The sequence below is a fragment of the Lactuca sativa genome, chromosome 2 (assembly GCF_002870075.4).
Source record: "Lactuca sativa cultivar Salinas chromosome 2, Lsat_Salinas_v11, whole genome shotgun sequence".
In the NCBI taxonomy this organism is placed as follows: Eukaryota; Viridiplantae; Streptophyta; class Magnoliopsida; order Asterales; family Asteraceae; genus Lactuca; species Lactuca sativa.
The window spans coordinates 218,951,330-218,961,231 of record NC_056624.2 but is presented as its reverse complement, the minus strand read 5'-3'; the positions used below and the strand labels follow the sequence as shown (position 1 = coordinate 218,961,231).

Sequence of the window (9,902 nt, the reverse complement as noted above, 5' to 3'; positions counted from 1 at the left end):
TATCGCAAGATTAGAAGAGACCGGGATCATGTTTAAAAGTGAACGTCACACAAAAACATTGGTCTTGTGAGGGACCCAATTAACCCACCGGAAAATGAAGGTTTGATGATTGATTTTTGCATTATCCGTAAGCTCTTGTAATGATTTCCCTAAGAAAATACCACTGTTATCGACCTTCCATCTCCACGAGTCAGTGGTTGTCGATAGCTTAATATCATCAACCAAATCATTCAGATCTTTTAGTTTAGTTGTAGGGATTCTGCACCATTTATGGGATTTCTCTTTCAATGTCATTGTGTAACGTCTGGTTCCTAGTACACAATTAATTATAATTTTTTTCATTTTTGTAGAGCAACTCGACGAGTTGGGAGCCCCAAACTCGTCGAGTAAAGATCAGAAGAGACACGAGATTTTAAGTAACCTACTCGACGAGTAGGGCTGCCAGAATGAAGCCCTAATTTCGGGGTTTTGCACCCTATTTAAGCATCCTAATCCCCACATGCTGGCCTCATTTCCAGCCTCCAAGTCCCAAACCCTAGATTCAGAAACCCTAATGCATTTGTGAGCTTGTTAGCCATTTTTGAGTAAAACTTTGTGTGTTTTGAAGTGTGTAAAGGAAGAAGAAGCTAGTAGATCCAGAGACTCCATTTCAATCTCATCATTTTCTGGTAAGCAAGTCTCAAACTTGCTTAGTAACTTCTTAGATCTCTTATTTATCATTTTATTGGGTTTTGAGTAAATTACACGAATGGTCCCTATGGTTTGGAGTAATTTGCAAGCTTGGACCTTAACTTATTTTTTTTACTCGGAAAGTCCCAAATGTAAGTTTTTGTTACGCGCTTGGTCCCTATCTTACCTAAAAATACTATTATTTAAATAGGGAAAATGGTATGGTAGGTAAGGTAAGGTGAGAGAGGTGGGGTTGAGAGTGTGTTTATTTAAATAAATTAAAAAATTAAGGGAAAAATAGTTTTTTTAGGTAAGACAGGGACCAAGCGCATAACAAAAACAAACAGTAGGGACCTTCTGAGTTAAAAAAATAAATTAGGGACAAAACGTGCAAATTACCCTAAACCATAGGCACCATTCATGTAATTTACTCTTGGGTTTTTGGTCCAAGAAGCTTGATCTTTGGGATATGGACGTCCCAAGTGAGTAAACCATCAGATCTAGAATCATGAAGGATTTCATGGCCTAAAGGTGCAAACTTTATGGTCATTGAAGCCCTATGCAAGCTATAGGATGTCATTTTGGCCTTTTAAGCTCCAAAAGGCCATACATGGAGAGAAAGGTGGAAGCTTTACGTGTTATTATAGCGTCTAGGGTCCAAATCTCAGTTTACATGCCTTGGTTTAGAGTATTGATGGCTTTAGGATCAAGATTTAGGTTCTAAAGAGTTAGGATTTGAGCTAAACCCGTTAAGTGAGGGTATTAACGGGTAAAGTTGGAACTTTACCCTTAAAAGGACATTTTCAATGTATATGAGAAGAATGAAGCTTAGATCTGAAGAGTAAGGGCTTAATCTATTAAGATGGCCCAAACAGACTGAGGAACTCAACGAGTTAAGTCGAATTGTCCCGATTCTGAATAGGGTAGAACTCGAAGAGTATGCGGAGGGACTCGACGAGTTGACTCACTTTATCACGACTACGAGTAGCAAGGGAACTCAACGAGTCAGGAGGATGGCTCGACGAGTTGGATCACGATTTCATGGTTTCTGATTTATGGAACTCGCCGAGTTGATGGGTCAACTCGGCGAGTTGAGTCAACCCAGAATGTTGACTTTGACCAGAATGTTGACTTTGACCAGGGGTAAAATGGTCATTTTACCATAAGAAGGATTATTGGATTTTGACTAAGTGTTATTGTGATAATGATAGTCGGGGAGTCGTTGGAGCAGTTGTTAGAGATTCCTCACCACGAGATTTCACAGTCAGCTTTGAGAGGTGAGTTTTCCTCTAGTAGGAACGGGTTGAAGGCACCAATGTCGACCCGTTTATATATGTTAGTATATGTCGGAATAAGGTCTGATGTCAGGCTGTGTCCGATGTAGGTTTATATGTTTCCAGACTTCGGTCCGATGTCGGGGCAAGCCCGAGGAATGTTTGTATGCTTGATGTCTTTGTGATTCTTGCATGTGTCTGTTAGAATGTTTCCGGACTTTAGTCCGATGTCGGGGCAAGCCCGGGGAATGTTTATATGTATGATAGATGTTTATGTTATATGTATTCATTGATATGCTATTATATACTGAGCTTTGCTCAATGTCGGGCGAGGCCCGATGCCAGATTTCGGTTTGATGTCGAGCGGGGCCCGATTTAGTTGGCTAGGCCCAAGTTATGTGTTATGTGATTATGTGATATGTGTATGGTATGTGCTAGTTTAGGGAGATTCACTAAGCTTCGTGCTTACCGTTTCAGTTTTGGTTTCAGGTATTTCCGCTTGTAAGGGGAAGAGCTCGGGATGACTGTATTGCACACACCACGACATTTAGTGTGGGATGATTTACTCTGATATTTGGACATGTGATTTTGATATAGTGTTTTGATATGATGTTTTGAGATGCTATCACTTATGTTTTTATGAGATGATTTGGGTTACCATGGTATTATTTATAAATCAAAAATGAAATTTTTGGACTGTATTTTTGGGATGTTTCACATTGTCTCTGCAGATCAGAGGTATGAAGTCACTTAGCAAGTTTGCAGTTTTTATAGCCTCGATCATGTATATCTTTGGGGAAAAAACATCTTTAAGAGCCACGTCACTGATCCATATATATATATATATATATATATATATATATATATATATATATATATATATATATATATATATATATATTCCAAAAGCAGGTGTTATTTCTACCCCAATTCTTCTCCAATAAGCTATTCACAAATATACTCCACTCTTTAAGCTCCTCAATTATTTTAGAAATAGAAAGCCATGTCCCTGGAATCCCTCGTATTTTGCAAAAGGTTTACCGTTAATGCCGGAAATACGATGAAAGCAATTAGACACAATAACCAAAGGCTTTTGGTTTCGCACTTTAAACGCCACAACCATTTGGAGAGAAGGGAAATATTCATGCTTCTAAGACAACCAATACCGAGATCACCCTTGTTTTTAGGCCGAACCTGGTAGGTTTTATATGTTACAACAAAATATGTGGCAGAAAACTTAACCGTAAGTGCACATGCAACCTATTGGATCTAAGTTAAATAAGCTGTCATTTTTAGCTCTTGAAGGTGTTTGGAACCATAAAAAGCGGATCTTGATGGTTAAGCCATAACATGCAAGTGCTAGATGGTCACAAAGTATGTTTAAGGACTTAAATCATGTATTAACCCTCATCCATGCATGCAAAGACATAAAGTTTACAGCTTTATGGTTTAGGACGTCTTAAAAGACTTGGATCTATGTTTTGGACATTAAGACTTAATGGATTAAGTCACAAAGGAAGTTCTAAGCAAACTGACGAGTATGATGGGTGTACCCCTAGGTACGTTGCGCGTACTGGGTTAAACTCCCCGAAGCGGTCAAGACCAGCGTATGTTGGGTGTATGCGCCAGGTACGTCGTGCGTACGCAGTCAAAATGGTTAAATGAGTTTTTAGGCCTTGGCTGATTGGGCCTGGATTCGTGGGCCTCATGGCCCACTGTGGAGTAAGGCCTCTGGGCCTAAGACTTGGATTTATAGTGTTGGGCCTTTTGGGATTTATTGGGCCTTAAAGTTTAAAGTAATGAACTTGGGCCTTCAATTTATTATGGATTGTGCCTTGGGGGAACAGGCCCATTAGGGCAAGGACTAAGGAACCTTGCCTTAGGACATGAATTAGAAGTTAGGCCATAATGGAGTCGTACTTCAGACCAATAACTAACTAAGTAACTTTCTATGTTTAGGGAGAGGAGTCCCGAGCCATCCGAGGAGTATGATTTCGGCACACACAATTGAAGTGGGTTACCTTCTTGTATGAGTGGGTCGAAGGAACCAATGCCAACCCACTAGTATTTGTTTACAGTAGATATGATTGTCTTTGTGATAATTGCTTGGTATGCCACTATCTGTTATGATTTATGTGCTTAATTTCTAGGTTATTATGTAGTAGTGGTAGGGGTGAAATAGACCCAATATCCGGTTGAAATAGACCGAAAGGGAGGCCAGCACCCATATATGTTCGGCAGTATCCGATTGAAATAGACTGAAGGGGAGGCCAACACCCAGATATGCTCGGCAGTATATGTTAGATTTGGTGTCTAATCCCATAACTATAACGGGTAGTACTTGACTGGAGAGTAACATGGTCCATTTGGGTTGCCTTCACTAGAACAATCTGATAGGATGGATATTTTAGAAAGAGGTTATTTATGATTTATTAATATATTACAAGTATAATATATTAATATGAAATCATGTTATTTAATTAGTATTGATCAATAATTAATTTAGCAATCAAAAGAGACCAATTAAATTAGCGGGGACTGATTATGTAAATCAGTAATATATATATATATATATATATATATATATATATATATATATATATATATATATATAATGTTTGGGCTATTGATCCATGTTGTGCTAAGTTTATGTAAGTATCCATAAGAGTTATCCCACATGAGATATGGATCATAATCCATGTGTATGGATTAGGGTTTACCCATGACTCTTGGAATCCTACAGTATATAAATGTTACCCCTTAACCAAAATCGGTTGACACAAGTATTCTAAGAGTTCACATAATCGATTTTGTGTGCTCCATACTCTCTCTCAAAGTCCTCCTTTGTTCATGGTGTTTTTGAACCATTTGAGGTATCACACTTGAGGTGCTAAGCTCTTGAAAGGCCAAAACTACAAGCTATAGTTAAGAGGTATTCTTCTAACTTGATTTTATGAGTCATGTACCAAATTGTATGCTAGTTGTAGGCTTCATGCTTTGGAAATTTTACTGCATGTATAATTAGAGAAAACATAGATCCAAAGCATTTCAGGTTGCATGTGCACCATAGGATCAGTGTATAGTGCTAAAAACCCAACAGTGGTATCAGAGCCTATGTTTGTTTTCTGTTATATTTGATGCTTGTTAATTTTCAAAGTTGAAAAAATCGATTTTCTGGCCTCTGACTGTTGAACTCGCCAAGTCCACTGGCTGACTCGACGAGTCCACTAAGTAAAAGGCAACTCGACGAGTCATGATCATGCACTCGACGAGTTGATGCCTCTGGTTGCAGAATTTCGAGTATTTGGCCAGAATTGGTTTATGATCATTACTACAAAATGTTTTGTATCATAAAAAATGTATTTTTTTGATTTGGTAATGCTGATCATCTTCCAATTAAAAGATAATTGTCGAAGTTTTAAGTTAATTATTGGTTATATGATAAACAAAGTTCCTTGTAAATTGTTGATATGAATTATCTTGTTTTATGAGTTGAGTTAGATCAATCATGAATTATATGATAAGTTTATTTGTTGAAATTTATCTAAATGTTTTTAATGACTTTCATAACTTGTCCTCAAGTTATGGAGCATGAAAAGTCTCATCCATTAAAATGACATTAAAACTCATAAGTTTTCATAAGTTATGAAAATGAAAAGTTTTCAAGAGTTACAAAACTTGCCCTCAAGTTTTGCTATTTGAAAAGTCTCAAATTATGAAAACATTAACTCTTGTAATTGAAAGGTTTCAAAAGATGCAACTCTTGGGTTTATAACTTAAAAATTAATTAAATAGCTTTAATTTTGAATTTTTAATAACCTAGATGCCTCAAATAGTTCAATTACACCTTATGGACTTATTTAAATTAATTAAAGTGTTTAATTAAGAGAGAAGTTTAGTAAATCCATAATATCATGGTTTAAGATTAATTAAATTAAGAGTATAATTTATTAATAGATTAAACCATCTAGTAATTTAAGTGTTTAAAATACACCCTTATACTATATAAAATTAAAAGTTCAATATATTATATATCTATAAGTTAAAAGTCAGTCTTATCGTTAGTAGGCCTCATTCATGAAGTTGGTATATAAGGGGGGTATAAGGTTACTGCCTATAAAATGGTGGTTTAATGAGTATCCACTCTCACCCACCGCTTCCTTGACCTGTGGAGGGTCGTTAGCTGAACGGGTAGGATAGGACATTAATTCTTATTAAAAATACAATGAAAATACCAAGTAACTAAACATTTATAAATTCCCAATCTTAGTTACTTAGGAAAAATGTGAATTTGGTGCTAACTCATGAAATTGCACTTTTCACCTTGTTAAGTCGTTAGTGGAGCGCGTGTGGTTAACCGACACACTAATTTGGGACTGACACTGTGTAGCAAATCATAGCTTGAGGTTAATCATAGATCAATGGAGCGTGTGTGGTTAACCGGCACATTGATTAGGTGATTTGTAACATTGAGTGTACCAAACTAATTTGCATGGTTATTCACACCTTGTTTGTGATCCTCGACATCTCAGTCACAAACCTGAAGGGCACAATCGAGATTTAAGCATGCCATTGAAAAGTTCAATGAATTTTAAAGGATCTAGGAACTTCAATTCATTTAAAACCTAAAATTCATTTTTGTTTTTCATGGTGGAAATTGGTAAATCGTCATTTACCTACCTTCAAATATTTTACAATTGGATTACGACATCCCTCTTTCGAATTGTAGAATATTGTGTAGGGTCCTAGCCTTAATATTTCATGTTGGGTGTTATATTAATGACTTAAATCAACTAACTTGAATATCTCCCATTATAGATGTCTAGGTCAGACAGCTATGGTCTTCCCGAATCTTATGGAAAAAACTTTCCTCATGAAGATGATATTCCACAAGACAGTTAAGGTGAAAGATTAATCCTTTCTTTGTGTTGTAATGGAACTTCACTTCCTCCACCACCTCCAATAATTCTCCCTAACCCACAAGTTCAAGGACTTGAAAAGTTAAAGGTCACTCAAGCCCTATTGGTGAGCAAACACCACGATGGAAGGTCTATGTGTGCACATGTCTTGGATAAGAAGTTACACATTGATAGGCTGGGAATGTTAGGAGTCGTTGTGTCAAGGAAGTTGGTTATTAACTTGGTTCTTTGGTTACTTCCCGAGTCGTATAGTCAGTTTGTTAAAGACTACTATATGACAGGCCGCGACATGTCCCTTATCGATCTTACCTATTTGTTAATTGTTGCCGAATCAGCAATGATTTGGTGCACTGGTAAAGCAAATTTGATTGAAATATCTACTTCCCAAACTTCCATGGACATTGACAATGGAAACATTGGAAGTCCAGAAAATAATTCTCTTTCCAATGGAAAGGGAAAGACTAATCCTGATATGGTCCCGTGTACCATTCCCAAAGAGTCCATATGTTTCTATTGCCAAGAGAAGGGGCATTGGTTGTGAAGCTTCCGTATCTACCCAAAGAGTCCATATGTTTCTATGCAAATCGAAATTAACATAAAGATTAGGGTTACATACCTTTTGATTATTATAGTAAATAATCAAATCATAATCTTCTTGATGTAACAGCCCAAAAATACGACCCAAAATTTTTTTGTTTTAATAATAATAAAAATCATGTACTGAACGACATATCACAAAACCATACGTCAAATATCTCAAATCATAATAAAATGTCGTGAGACAACTGTATCAAATCAAACTAAAAATCAAACAACCTCCCAAGACAAAGACTAAAGTTGTGGTGTGTGCGATGCCATCATCCCGAGCTCTTCCCTTTACTTGCGGAAGTACCTGAAAGCAAAACTGAAACTGTAAGCATAAAGCTTAGTGAGCTCCCCCAAAATACCGCATACCATACAACAACATGTAAACACATATTGGGCCTTGCCCATTGCATCGGACCGAAGATCGGAAACTGCATCGGACCGAAGTCCGGAAACTGCATCGGACCGAAGTCCGGAACTAACCAGGGCCTTGCTCTCTGCATCGGACCAAAGTCCGGAACTGACTGGGACTTTTTCCCCTGTATCGGACCGAAGTCCAAAAACTGAATGAGCATAACATAGCATAGCATAAACATATCAACTAGCATGAACACATAAACTGTATACTGCATCGGGCCGTAGCCCATAACACATAACACATAAATCCTGTTTGAGCCACGCAGGCATCAAACATACTAACTACTGCATCGGAACGAAGTCCGGAAACTACTGCTAGCTAAACGGGTCGACATTGTGGCCTTAGACCCGTTCCTACTGGAAGGAAACTCACCTCGCAATGCTAACTGCTGAACACCTGAAGAGGGAACCACTGACTGCTGCTCCGGCTGCTTCCCGGCTATCACAGACATATAAAAACACTTAATCAGAATAGGGATTCCTCTATGGATAAAATGACCATTTTACCCCTACTATGGTGTGGGTCACAAACATGGCCCAAACGCTTAATTCCTTCGAAGTCCTTCAATGGCCCACTAAAGGTCCACTAATGGCCCAATTTTCCACATTGGGACCAATTCTCTTTATTGGGCCTTACACTAGGTCCACACCCATACTTGGCCTATAAACACTGACTTCAGATGGCCCCACCGGCCCAAAAGGCTCTAAGTCCAAAGCACAGCCCACACCGAGGCCCAAATGCTCGAAGCCCAAACTGACCAGGTACGTTGAGCGTACTGGCTGCTGGCTGGTACGCCATGTGTACCTCCTTGTGCGCCCAGCGTACAACCTTGAAAAGCCAACTTTCCATTAAGAGCTTATTCCATAGATTCAGAAGCTATAATTTCAGATCCACGACTTATTCTCTGTCCTAAGCCATAAAGTTGCTTTCTTGATGGCTTGGATGACTCACAAAGGATCAAATCTCAAATAGTAATGTCCTGACTCCATAGAAATGGCTAGATCTATTGCATGGCCACATACAAACCTCCAAGATCAAAACTTTATTGCTAAAGAGGTGATTTGAGCCTAGAGGATGGAGATCCCAAGCTTAAAAACGGATCTCTATGATAAAGGTCCAACCTTTGGGTCCCCAAAATGTAGCAAAACTTCCATAACTCTAGATCTAGCATATGAAGAAGAAAGTTCAGTGCTTTATACCTCTTTTGGATGCCAAATGAAGAGATAATCCCAGATCCTTGAGCTCAAGATACTCAAGTTCTTCTTCTACCACTCCTCTTCTTCTCATTCTTCACAAAATAAGCTCAATGATCAAACACACACAAGCAAAGAGCAAAGGGGACGAACTAGGGTTGCTCTGTCGTCTTGAGCACCACCTCAGAGCTCCCAATGACGCGCTGACCGACCTCGCTCCAACAAATTGGGGTCCTGCACTTCCTCCTATAAAGCATCTCGAAGGGAGGGTGGTCGATACTCGCATGATAACTGTTGTTATACGAAAGTTCCGCTAATGGAAGATATGTATCCCAACTGCCACCGAAATCTAGGACGCATGCCCGGAGCATGTCCTCAAGAGTCTGAATCGTCCTCTCAATCTGCCCGTCCATCTGAGGGTGGAAGGCGGTGCTGAAATAGTGACGAGTACCCATCTCGTCGTGAAACCGCTTCCAGAATCTAGATGTAAAACGGACGTATCGGTCTGACATCACCGAAACAAGCACTTCATGCCGTGCCACAACCTCTTGCACATAAATATCGGCTAGCTTCTCTGCCGATATGCTCTCCTAGATCGGTATAAAATGAGCACTCTTCGTCAAACTATCCACAATAACCCAAATCGAATCCACTCACGTGTGGTCCTAGGAAGCTTAGTGATGAAATCCATAGTGATATCTTCCCATTTCCACACTGGAATGTCTAACGGTTGCATCTTGCGGTGATGCCTCTGGTGCTCTTCCTTGACCTTCCTGCAGGTCAGGCACCTCTCCACATACCAGGCGACATCCCGTTTCATGCAGGGCCACCAATAATAGGGTCG

General features: G+C 39.0%; 1 long non-coding RNA gene across 1 annotated transcript in view; it reads left to right on the top strand.

The window, feature by feature from the left end:
- LOC128132243 (uncharacterized) overlaps nucleotides 1-2,644 on the top strand; it is a 12,966-nt gene extending 10,322 nt beyond the window's left edge. The window contains exon 2 of the long non-coding RNA XR_008230456.1: nucleotides 2,433-2,644. This is a non-coding gene — a long non-coding RNA (uncharacterized LOC128132243). The remainder of the gene's footprint in view (nucleotides 1-2,432) is intronic.
- The last annotated feature ends 7,258 nt before the right edge of the window (nucleotides 2,645-9,902 follow it).